Below are 13,371 nucleotides of genomic sequence, written 5' to 3'. Positions count from 1 at the left end.
ATCTCCGACATTGAATTTCCTTTCGTGTACTTTAGAATTGAAATATTGAGCGACTTTTTGCTGGTAAGCAGCTACTCTGAGTTCGGCTTGCTCTCGCCTTTCATCGACCAAATCAAGAGATTCCATCAATAGTTGGCTATTAGAGCCGTAATCGTACGTTATTTTGCGATGCGATGGCGGATCTAATTCAACAGGCAGCATAGCCTCTGTTATCCCCAAAATTTCAGTTCGATGACGTGGCAATCAGAAGATGACAAGTGGAAATGCATGGTCAGTAAATGACACATTAATAATCAATAAATGTATTAGCCAAGGAGGGAAAGGTCAGAGATTAATCTTCGGAGTTGTGATATTACTAGTCATGAAAATTATTTATCTGGTTTGGAAGTGATTTGACCAACCAAGTAGAATTTTTGTCCGACCGGTAAAGATTTTTGACTGACCAGTAAAATGTTCTAGCCGACCAGTGGAGTATTTTGGCTGACCAGTCATTTGTTTTGCTAGACCAGTAAAGTGTTTTGCTAGACCAGAGGTGTGCTACAAGAGTGCTTTGCCTATACTGACCAGAGGTGTGCTAGAGGTGTGTTTTGCCTATGCTGACGAGAGGTGCTTGCCTATGTTGACCGGTGAGTTGTCTTGGTCGATGAGTCACTTCAGGGATGGATTTGGTTGGTCCACGGATTAGAATCTCAGAAGTTACCATCTAGTGACTCTTCAGTAATGCCTCAGCAACAGCATCAACCCGAATCATTCTCAACTGCTGCGGGAATCTCTCAGATATCCTGGAATAATAGCTATATTATTGTAATTTAAATTTATTTATATTTTACTAATTAAAGTATATTGGAAGAACCAAGGACCCAGTCAAAGGGATATATTTGATGTACGATCCATAAGCCTATAAATAAATGGATCATGGCATCATTTAAAGGGATCTGATCTTTTTAGATTGAGAAAACTCTCTAGTTTTGAGACTTTGGAATTGTTGGGGCATTCTTGGGGCATTTTCTTAGAGCTTAGAGAGATAAAGCTTGTATTCTCTAGAGAGAGAAGCTCTGTATTTTTCTACCTACACTTAAGAAACTCAGTTGGCTCAAGTTCATCTGATCTTAAGTGTAGGCTAAATATATCACAACTCCAAGTGGATTAGGCTATTACCAACAAATTGGGGCTGAACCACTATAAAAATTACGTGTGTTATTTACTTTCTATTCAAGGCTTACTGTAGTTTTGACGTCTATTCGTCGTTGGCCAAAATTGTGGTCAACAGCCTCATATCCATAAGCCAAGGAAAATGGAGTATGGCCAGCTGCTGTTCGATGGGAAGTTCTGTACGACCAAAGTACCTCAGGCAATTGCTTCGGCCATGCCCCCTTAGCTTCTTCAAGTCTTTTCTTCATAGTATCCTTTAGCATTTTATTGACTGCTTCGACTTGTCCATTTGCTTGAGGATGAGCGACTAAAGAAAAGCTCTTAATAATTCCATGTCGTTCGCAAAAACCGGTGAACAAATCACTATCAAACTGGGTGTCGTTGTCTGAGACAATATTCCATGGCAATCCACAGCGACATACGATGTTTTTGACCACAAAATCCAGCACTTTCTTGGTCGTTATGGTTGCGAGTGGCTCAGTTTTGGCCCATTTAGTGAAGTAATCAACATCAACCACAGCGTACTTGACGCCGCCCTTGCTTGTGGGCAGAGATCTGATTAAATCTATACCCCAGACTGCGAACGGCCATGGACTTTGCATCTGTTTTAGCTCATTAGGGGCTGCTCGTGGAATTTTGGAGAACCTCTGGCACTTGTCGCACCTCCGCACAAATTTCATCGAGTCTTCATTCATTGTTGGCCAAAAGTATCCTTGCCTTAGGATCTTCTTCGATAAGCTCTGCCCCCCAGCATGGTCTCCACAAAAGCCTTCGTGGACTTCTTTCATCAATTCTTTGGCCTTCTCTTTCGAAATACATCTGAGGAGTGGCATTGAGTATCCCCTTCGGTACAAAATTCCATCGACTAGGATATACTTAGCAGTCTGCCGTTGAAGGGTCCTTCTGTCCGCCGGTAAGACGCCCTGCATAAGGTACTTTATGTATGGTGGCATCCATGTATCTGCCGCCTGGATCACCAAAGTAGTCTCCTCTGCTTGGATGCTTGGCACCGATAGCCGTTCAACTGGCACTTGTTCAGAGTATCAGCATCCTTCACACTTGATAGTTTGGCCAAAGCATCAGCGTTTGAATTCTGGTCATGAGGTACTTGCTGAAGGATGTACTTGTCAACCTGCGCTAATAGATCCTTCATTTTGTTTAAGTAAGCAACCATTTTTAAACCTCAGGCGTGGTATTCCCCCATGATCTGATTTACTACCAGCTGAGAGTCACTGTAGATGTCAAGTGCCTTTATGTTCATGTCCCTGGCCAATCGTAACCCAGGGAGCAGTGCTTCATACTCGACCTCGTTGTTAGAAGCAGTGAAGTCAAACCTGATTACGCAGTGAAATCGATGCCCTTCAGGTGTTATCAAACTCACTCCTACTCCTACGTGATGTTCATTAGAGGAGCCGTCCGTGAACAACTTCCATGAGGGAGTTTGGCTTTGAGGCTCAGGTTCTTCAGGTGCTTCTAGCTGCTTTCTATTTGGAAGCCCAGCGAACTCTGCGATGAAGTCAGCCAGGGCTTGCCCTTTTATCGCTGCTCATGGCAAGTAAGAGATATCAAACTGCCCAAGTTCGACCGCCCATTTCAATAATCTGCCTGCAGCTTCTGGCTTCTACAGAACTTGTCGTAGAGGTTGGTCGGTCAAAATCGTGATTGGGTGAGCTTGAAAGTAGGGCCGCAACTTTCTGGAGGCTAAGATTAAGCAATAGGCTAATTTTTCAATGGGTGGATATCGCAACTCCACTCCAATTAGCCTCTTACTTACATAATAAATAACCTTCTGCACGCCTTCTTCTTCTTCTCTTACTAAGATAGCACTGGCAGCGTATTCTGTGATCGCCAGGTAGATGAACAAAGTTTCTTTATCAACCAGCTTTGATAGGATCGGTGGTTGTGACATGTGCGTCTTTAATGCTTGAAAAGCATGCTCGCACTCCTCTGTCCATTCAAATTTCTTGTTGCCTCTGAGTAGATTAAAAAATGGGACGCATTTGTCCGTCGATTTGGAAATAAATCTACTGAGAGCAGCAATTCTACCAGTCAAGCTTTGAACATCCTTGATCTTTGCTAGAGATTTCATATCAACTAGGGCTTTGATCTTCTCGGGATTGGCCTCAATTCCTCTAGAGTTTACTATGAATCCCAAGAACTTCCCTGATCCTACACTGAAGGAGCACTTGAGGGGGTTCAGCTTCATTTGATACTTGTTTAAGACATTGAAGCATTCTTGCAAGCCCCCTATATGCCCTTCTGCCTTCTTTGACTTAACCAGCATGTCGTCGACATATACCTCCATGTTTGTGTCGATCAGCTCCTTAAACATGTGGTTAACCATTCGCTGGTAAGTTGCACCAGCGTTTTTCAAACCGAAGGGCATTACTTTGTAACAGTAAAGCCCTGTGTCAGTCCAAAAGCTAGTGTGATCCTCATCAAGAGGATGCATACTAATCTGATTATACTCGGAGTATGCATCCATGAATGAGAGAATCTCATGCCCTGCAGTGGCATCGACTAGTTGGTCGATTCTAGGGAGTGGGACACAATCTTTAGGGCAAGCTTTATTAAGGTCTGTGAAATCCACGCATGTTCGCCATTTGCCATTCGGCTTGGGAACTAGTACAGGATTAGAGACCCATGATGGATAAAATGCTACCCTAATGAATCCATTCTCCTTCAGCTTCTCGACTTCTTCTTTTAGGGCCTTTGATCTATCTTTGTCGAGCAGCCTCCTTTTCTGTTGTACTGGTGGAAAACTTTTGTCTATGTTAAGGACATGGCTAATGACTGTAGGGTCTATTCCGATCATATCTTTGTGTGACCAGGCAAAGACTTCCTGGTTTTCCTTCAAAAATTCTACAAGTGCTTGTTTTGTTGTTGTCTCTAAGTTTTTACCGACTTTCACAACCCTGGTCGGATTTTCTTCATCGAGTCGGACCTCTTCAAGGTCCTCGATGGGTCCTATCTCTTCATCAAAATCCCCAAAGTGTGGATCTAAATCTCTGTCCTCACTTTGGGCAACGCCCTATTTGGTGACATCATCACCTGATTGGGCTTGTACATCAGCCGCCATTTGCAACTCTTTCCCGGTAATTTCCCTCGATATACTTTTCTTTGCCTTAGTTATCGAGGCGTTGTAGCACTCCCTCGCTTCCCGCTGATTTCCCAACACGCATCCTATCCCTGCGTCGGTTGGGAATTTCATGGCCAGGTGCCATATCGAGGTAACAGCTCATTGGTCGACCAAAATTGGCCTCCCAATTATAGCATTATATGCCGAAGGACAATCAACTACTATGAAAGTAGTGAGTAATGTCCTGTTAACAGGTGGAGTACCTGCTGTAACTAGAAGCCTAATCGACCCAGTTGGGGCGAGCCCTTCGCCAGAAAAACCATAGATGGTTTGGTTGCATGGCTCCAAGTCTTTGATGGACAGTTTCATTCTTTCCAGTGAGGACTTGTATAGGATGTTGACTGAGCTTCCTGTGTCAACCAACACCCTCTTAACCATCATGTTGGAAATTTGAACGTCAACGACCAACAGATCGGAGTGTGGGAATCGTACGTACTGGGCATCATCTTCAGAGAAGGTTATTAATTCCTCCTCTATTCGAGCCTTCTTTGGTGCTCGATCCTCCACACTCATCAACTCGATGTCCTGGTCGTGCCGTAGTGTAACGCCCTGGATAACCAAGACCGTTACACTGTGTGTTTTAAATAGTGCAAGACTTGTTAATCAAGTCATTTAGGCAAAATGTGAATCCAACGTCATCAACGGATTAGGAATAAAAGATTTTGGTCACAAACAGGCTATTTTCATTAAAAATGACAGTTTAATACATGGAAACTTAAAACAGGATTTAAATGACTCAGTTACAGCAAATCTCAAAAGTTATAAATAACTCAAGTCACTCTAATGGCAAAATACACATTTTAGGTTTCCGTTCCTGTACAATTCCCTGACCGTGGCGGCCGAGCAGCTGACAATGTACACCTCGCCCTTAGAGCTCTCCAACTCATGGTTGATTCAGCATACCCTCGCCTTTACCTGCACCACGTAGCACCCGTGAGCCGAGGCCCAGCAAGAAAGCATGATATCATGGCAAGATCAACATCAATAATAAAATATTCCACAATGCATAACCAGGAATTCAGCAATTCATAACATTTATTAAGTCAGTGATAACACTCAACAATTTAACAACTTGTCATCCAGACAATCAGCAAATCATATCCATAACGCAATATTCACATTCATAATCAACAGTTTATCACATCCATCAAGTAATATTCAGGTTCGGCGCCCTTAGGTCTCACCCTCTATTTAACCCACTGTCTTCGGCTCACTTAGGTTGCCCCCAGTGGAATACTCACTGACTCCGGCCAGCTTAACCGAGCTCAGTGATAAATAAGCTGCCTCAGCTACCAGTGGCCGAGCCACGCCCTGTGCGCAAATGTCGATTCTGACACCCTTAGGCCAGTTATCGCATGTCCCATGGCATAATACCACCTCATGACATGATAAACAAATATAGGGAGCTCTTAGTCCCATCATATTCACATGGTTAATCACATTCACATAACAATGCATACAAACATAGGGAACACTTAGTCCTAACCTCACCACATAATCAGGTGCAGCTTTCTTACCTTTAGATCTCGCTAGCTCGTTCAATTGATCCCCAAGCACGATCCCGTCTGAACCTTAGCACGTACCTAGTCACAGCCATAGATCAGAATCACCACCAAACTTCAAATCCAAAACCTAGCCTCAGGACCAATCCCGAGCCCCCGGGAAGCCCTAATTCCACCAAACGGGGTGTGGAATCAAACCCCGAGCCTCCAGGAAAAAACCCTAAAGAAAAACTCAAAAATCCCTTCCTGGAGACAAGGTAGCGCTACAACGCTCTAAGGAGGGCGCTATAGCGCTACAGGCAGAACCAAAACGCCCAGAAAGCCCTAGCCTGGTGCTGTAGCGCCCAAAGGCTAGCGCTAATCACAGACCAGCAGCACCCTGTTTTCCCTCTTCGACTTTCCTCGAACCAAAACCCCTTGGAACCCATCCAACCCTCAATTACACACCAAATTGAGTCTACCATCACCTATATCTCACCCCATACAACTCAATAACACAAGACCTAACCACATGCATCATCAAACTAGAAAAACAAACATTGAACTCAAGAACTGAAAGATTCAACCAGATACTTAGAACATCAAAGCCATAACTTGTTACCTTCTATGGAGGATTTCGACCTTAGGTTATTCCTAGCATCCAACCAGCCTCAAGCCCTTCAACTCCTCAGGTTCATATCCCTTTATTCCATCCAGAAACTCAAACTTAGAAACCATCTCATTAAAACCCAGAAATCACATCAGGAAACCTTAAAACTTACCTCAATTGACTGGCTGAATCTTGTTAGTTCTTCTAGCTTCACCAAGGTCCTTAGCCCTAAGCTCCATCTTGAGCTTACTCTGGAATTCCAGCTCCAAAACCCACAAGGAATGGTGAAGAGATGACCCAGCCGAATGAGAGAGAGGAGATAACTCTAAGTGTCCTGTTTTTCTTTCTTTCCTTCTTCTTTTCTTTACCTTAAGCTTCTGAGTTAATCTAAAACTTCCACTAATATCATAAAGCAGAATATAGTCTATCCTTTAATAAGCCAAATGACCACCTTGCCCTCCCAATAATAACTAAACCTTTAAATCATCCTAAGGGCATTTTGGTCATTGCTCCCAATTGCCACTAACTCCTCAAGTGTCCTAAATATTTACCACTTAATTCCCATCTTCTAGTTAGTCACCAATTATATTTCTCAATACCAAATCATCTCCAATATATATTCTCCAAATTCCCAGATACATCCCCGGGCTCACACCGAGCCGGGTATAAATCCTCGCTGTGACTTTCCCGCTAAACCGCTTGTTAGGATCGCCTTGAGCCACAAGCTGCAAACATACCCGTATAATAATGTGGTCTCAACATTGACCCACCAATATACACGCAAGTATGCAATTACGCTCTCTATGATCCAAATTACCAAAATACCCTCACAATAGAGTATATAACCCCATGCATGCCTTTATCATCATATAATAATATGACCCACGTAATCATGCATAGAATCACATAATAGCACAATAAATCAATTATGGCCCTCCCGGCCTCCTAATCAAGGTCCTAAACCTTATTAGGAAATTTGGGTCGCTACACATAGGGTTCGAACATATCGTTCCCTTGCCTTCCCACTGTCCCCTGCAAGGTGTGGGCCACCACAAATGGTGAGTAACGTGCCTGCCATAGGAGCTGGATGTAAAGGGGCAAGCGTTGGCGTGCAGGCGCCTGCTCGTTGCCACCTTGAGCCTCTCGCTGAGACCCTCCTGCGGCTCGCACATATCTCCTTAGATGTCCCTGCCTGATCAGGAACTCAATTTCATCCTTCAACTGATTACACTTATTAGTGTCATGTCCGTAGTCGTTATGAAAATGACAAAAAAATTTGGTATCTCTCTTGGAGATATCTTTCCTTATAGGTGCGGGTCGCTTATAAGGAACACAAGAGCTGGTCGCCTGATAGACCTCTGCTCAACTTTTGACAAGGGCCGTGTAGTTGGTGAATCTCGGCTCGTATCTATTGCCTTTGGGGCGTTTATGCTCAGAAGCTGATGGATCATTGCTCGCCCATTTTCCACCATTTCTGCCATTTCCATTCCCGTTGCCCTTGCCGTTTCCATTGGGTTTCTCCGACCCGTTGGCGACCTTGGCGGGTTCTTCCTTTGGCCCCTTGTCCTTCGTTGGCGATTTCCCCTCATTGGCAATCGCGTCCTCGAGCTTGATATATCGATCAGCTCGATCCAAAAACTCCTGGGTACTTCTTACCACATTCTTTCTTAGGCTACTCCAGAGGGGAGAATGGCGTCTAACCCCAGCAGTTAGGGCCATCATTTTTCCCTCATCCCCCACTATCTTGGCTCCAGCTACTGCTCGCATGAAGCGCTGGACATACTCCTTCAAGGGCTCTCCCTCCTTCTGGCGTATCTCGACCAGCTGGTTGGCCTCAGTGGGGTGTACGCGACCCGCATAGAACTGTCCGTAAAAATCCTTCACAAACATTTCCCAAAATACTATACTAGCAGGGGGAACTTAAAGAACCACTCCTGGGCGGTGTTAGACAGTGTTGCGGGGAAGATCCTGCAGCGGGCATCGTCTGACACTTTCTGTATGTCCATTTGTATCTCAAATTTTTTGACATAAGATACTGGGTCTCTGTACCCATCAAAGTTTGGCAGTGTTGGCATTTTGAATTTACTGGGGGTTTCCGCCACAGCAATCCTTTGCACAAACGGAGTGCCCCTCCTCCGATCGTACTCTATGTGGGATGTTCGACCCCCGACCAGCTGTTGTACTGCCTGGTTCAGAGCATCAATCTGTGCTTGAACTGCTTCTGGGATCGCTGGGACGACCGGTGCCGGAGGAGCATACTCATCATGTCTCTCGTGACGGTCGTTGAGCACGTCCCTCAAATCTTCATCCCTGCGCCTCTCTCGCTAACTCCTAGCCGATCAAAGACGTTGTTTTGTCTGGGTTGCCCCCCAGCATTATGGCTTGCTGGCCTATCTTCTCTAGGTGGGGGGTTCCTGCCTCCACCTCTTTCCTCATTCCTCCGACTGGCATTCCCTCTGCCAGAATCAGCTTCATTATAGTCGTGGCCGACTACGGCGTGACCGGCTGTTCACGTTATTTCCTCCTCGGGCTGGTATCTCCCGAGCGTCAGGAGGAGGCCTGCGCTGGTCGTTGGGTCCCCGTGCATTATTATGCCGTGGGGAGCCTCTAACCGCAGAGCCTGACTCGTTGTTCCTTCTGTTAGCAGAAAGACGCTTCCGTCTGCTCGGAAGATTCAGCTCTTCGTCCCCTGGGCGTCTAGGGTTGCGGGGCGATTTCCTGGCCCTATTCTGCCTCTAGCACTGGGGATTGCCTCGACCAGCTTGAGATGGAGGCTGCTGCTCAGGATCCCAGATTGGGATATCCTCCTGAGCCACAGGTGGCTGCTCCAGCCTTTCGGGGCTTGCTGGCTGGAGCAAAGGACTTGGATTGGGAGCCCGCTGTGGTGTCGCACTCGGTGGCTGATCCGGTTGAGAGGCCGGCATAGCCTGTCCCCGAGCCAATTGAATGGTTGCTTCAAGAGCGTTCATGGCATCCCTCTGCCGACGGTCCATGTCCGCCTACTGCTCATTCAGTTCTTGGCGCTGACACTCAATCTCTTTCTATTGCAGCGCCATTGTCTCCGTTGCGCTCTCTTAATTGGCCCTCATATAGGCCAACTCATCTTGCAACACCGCAGGGTTGCCCTCAGTGTTTCCGTATCCAAATCCTCCTCTTCAAACTCTAAATGTTGTTCATTCTCTGCCACATTTGGAGGAGGAGGTTGAGATGATGTAGCGCCAGCAGTCGGTCCAACTTTCTTAGATGTCTTTGCCATTAGATTTTCTTACAGCTTCTTGAGTTCAACTCTCAACGAAAGCACCAGAATGTTGACCCTCGATTTGGCCAACGACACGGAGTCAAAAATACGACAAGAAATGAGATACAAATCAAGAATGGAATCCAATGGTAAAGAAATGACACAGATGATTTATAGTGGTTCGGCCCCAATAAATGGTAATGACCTACGACCACTTAGTGCTATTATTGATATTGAATCCCAATGCCGTGATCAAAGAACTAGGGTTCTTGAGTTTCACAAGCCTTAGGAGAATTACAACTCTTTGGAGGATAATTGCACTATATGCTCTTTCTCCCAGTATTCCTAAAAAGGGTTCAAAAGTCAAAATTCCCTTCCTTGAGCTCTTTCATGCATATTTATAGGCTCAAGGGGGATTACATGGGTCAATGGGCCTTAATTATCCTCAATATCCGCGTATCAAGGCAATAAAGAGGAAATAATCAACGTAGTTATTATAAAATTACAATCTTTTAAGGAAATAAATTGAAGCATACGGCCAGTCTGGTCGCATCTAATCGTGAGGTTTGACGAAGCAACAGGGAGCTAGTAGATAAGCGAACAACACCTCTTCATTTCGACTCTGCCACGTGTCAACCACATGTGAGAAATTCTTGCCACGTCATCAACAGTCGTTTATTGGGTAAACATGCTCGATGGTTGCTCGATGCGATTCTTGCAAAATACGTAATTTTTCACTTAGGTGTCTGTTTGGGGTGATTTTTTTTTAATTTTGGTATTTTTTTCGAGATCTACACGTTTGAGATGTGTATACACACAGTTGAGAACTTTAAAACTAGATGTGTATATTTTTTAATTTTTGTATTTTTTTCAAGCTTTAAAGTTCTCAAATGTGTATATACCAATCTTAAATGTGTAGATCTCGAAAAAAAAAATACTCAAATTATAAAAAAAAAAAAAAAAAAAATTCACCCCAAACAGACTCCTGAGTGAAAAATTATGCATCTTGCAAGAATCATACAGAGCACCATCGAGCAACTATCAAGCAACCATCAAGTAAAGTCAATTTTTTTTCTTCATAAAAATCTTGATTTGAAGGCTCCATCGAGCTGGCATCGAGCAACCATCAAACAAAGTCAATTTTCTGCAGAATACAGAGTTTCAGATCTGAAAAAAATTGCGAAAAAACCCAAAAATCATGCCCAGATCTGTTCGAAATGCAATAATTAGTGTCTTAAGTGATAATTACTTGCCATTATATTTGAGTTCTCTTAGACTTACCTTACCCATAGATTTTTTCTTCAAGAGAAAGAGAGAGGGAATATGTATATATATATATATATATATATAGAGAGAGAGAGAGAGAAGGGGAGAAGAGATAAGATGAAGATATAGGCTAAAAAATATGTCGGGAGCATTTTGGAAAAATAGTGAAAGAGTAGCATCATTTTTTGACGTCAATAGTGGGTGGCATATTTTTTAATTACGAGTCCCCACTAAGCACAAAAATTCAAATTTCCCTTTATATATATGCATTCCAAACTATTTATATATATATATGTGCACAATTGACATATTTTTATATATTATAAATGTGAGTTTAACAAAAATTGTTAGTTTCCATTATATTTAACACTTTTTTTTTTTTTTTTTTAACACCGTACGTTAGTTTTAAAGTTATCTAAATAAAGTAAACAAATTAAAAAAAAACTAAAATGTAATAAAATCATCTAAATAAAGTAAATAAATTAAAAAAATAATAATAAATGAGCCATAATAACTTCTCATTACATATTTTAAAATTTCATATTAAAGTATTTATATTGCTCTATCAATTATGTTTTCAAAACTATAACCGAAAAATATATATACTTAAATTTATATTAAAGTATGTGCTTTTATTAATTATTTATTTTATTATTTAACATATTTAATTTATCCAAATATATATATATATGTAATTGTGAAATAAGACATAAATATACATATTTTCTCATTTTACTTTTTTAGTTTTTTTAATGAGAAATTACTTATTTTAATTACCCTAGCCATTAATTAAATAATATATATTTATATATAACATTTTTGTAGGCTTTAATTTTTTTAACTAAATAATTAAAACTTGATCAAATAAACTAGAATGCATCATATCTTTATATATATAAAAAGTGTGTATCTAACATATACTTGATTTAACATTTTTATTTTTAAAAAAATTAAAAATTATCTTAATTTTTTAAAATTATAAACAATGTTTTGGTTTAAGCCTTTTTTTTTTAAACTTGTTTATGTCATTCTTTTATAACATATAATATTTTTTATTTATTTAAAATTTATATGACAATTAAAAAAATATAATAAAAATAAATTAATATATTTTCTAAATAAAACTTAGTAAACTTGCATTGCACGTTGCTTTTATCTAGTATCTTTATATATTATAAATGTGAGTTTAACAATAATTATTAGTTTTCATTATATTTAGCATTTTTTTTATTATTTTCTAACACCGTTAATCTTAAAGTCATCTAAATAAGGTAAATAAATTAAAAAATATAAAATAAATAAAGTCATCTAAATAAAGTAAACCAATTAAAAATAAAAAGTAATAAATGAGCCATAATAATTTCTAATCACATATTTTAAATTTCACATTAAATTATTATATCAATTATATTTTCAAAACTATAACCGAAAAATATTTATGTGCTTAAATTCATTCTTTTTTTTCTTTTATTAATTATTTACTTTGTCATTTAATGTATTTTTTTATCCAAACATATATTTAATAGTGACATAAGACATAAATATAGTTATTTCTTATTTTCTCGTTTTGCTTTCTTTTTAATGAGAAATTACTTATTTTAATTGTTTTAGCCATTAATTAAATAATATATATTTATATATAATTTTTTATTGGCTTTAAAAATTTTGAAATTAAATAATTAAAATTTGATTAAATAAGCTTTTTAAATTCATAGTTTTAATTTAGATTTTTTGACTATTTTTCCTAAAAGAAAATTAAAAAAATATTTAATTTTAAATCTAAAATCACCATATATAATATATAAATCAAAACATAAAAAAAATACCAAAATTTAAATTATTATGAACACTAAATTTCAAACTAATAAATAACATCAAATAATTTACTTTAAAATTAGAATGCATCATATCTTTATATGTAAAAAGTGTATATCTAATGGATTCTTAGTTTAACCATTTGTAAAAATAAATTAAAAATTATCATATTCTTTTAAACTATATTTTGGCTTTAACTTTTTTTAATACATCATTCATTTATAATATATGACATTGTTTATTTATTAAAAATTTAAATAACAATTAAAAAATATAATTAAAATAAATTATACATTTTTTAAATTAATAATATTTAAATTAAAAGAAACTAACCTATAAAATTTAATTCCTTACAGCACTAGTAGTTTATAATAAATAATGACATCTTATTTCTGTTATTAAGCCTTTACTTTGGTCAATTAATTTCTTCCTTGCTTTTTCCATGCGCTTTCCAACATGGGACCATATTTTATATAATTAACCAATAAAATTATATATTTTTAAGCCGAAAATGTGGTCCTCAAAACCTTGTGGTAAGCTTAAAAAAGAAAACACTACGTAAATTAACGCTGAGACGTGGAAAACAGCTAACAATTTTTTGGTATGAACGTAAACACATGTAGTGATTCAATACCATAACAAAAAACGTGTCAATATATACTTATTTTAT

Source organism: Humulus lupulus, chromosome X (assembly GCF_963169125.1).
Source record: "Humulus lupulus chromosome X, drHumLupu1.1, whole genome shotgun sequence".
Lineage (NCBI taxonomy): Eukaryota > Viridiplantae > Streptophyta > Magnoliopsida > Rosales > Cannabaceae > Humulus > Humulus lupulus.
This window is presented reverse-complemented; position numbering follows the sequence as displayed.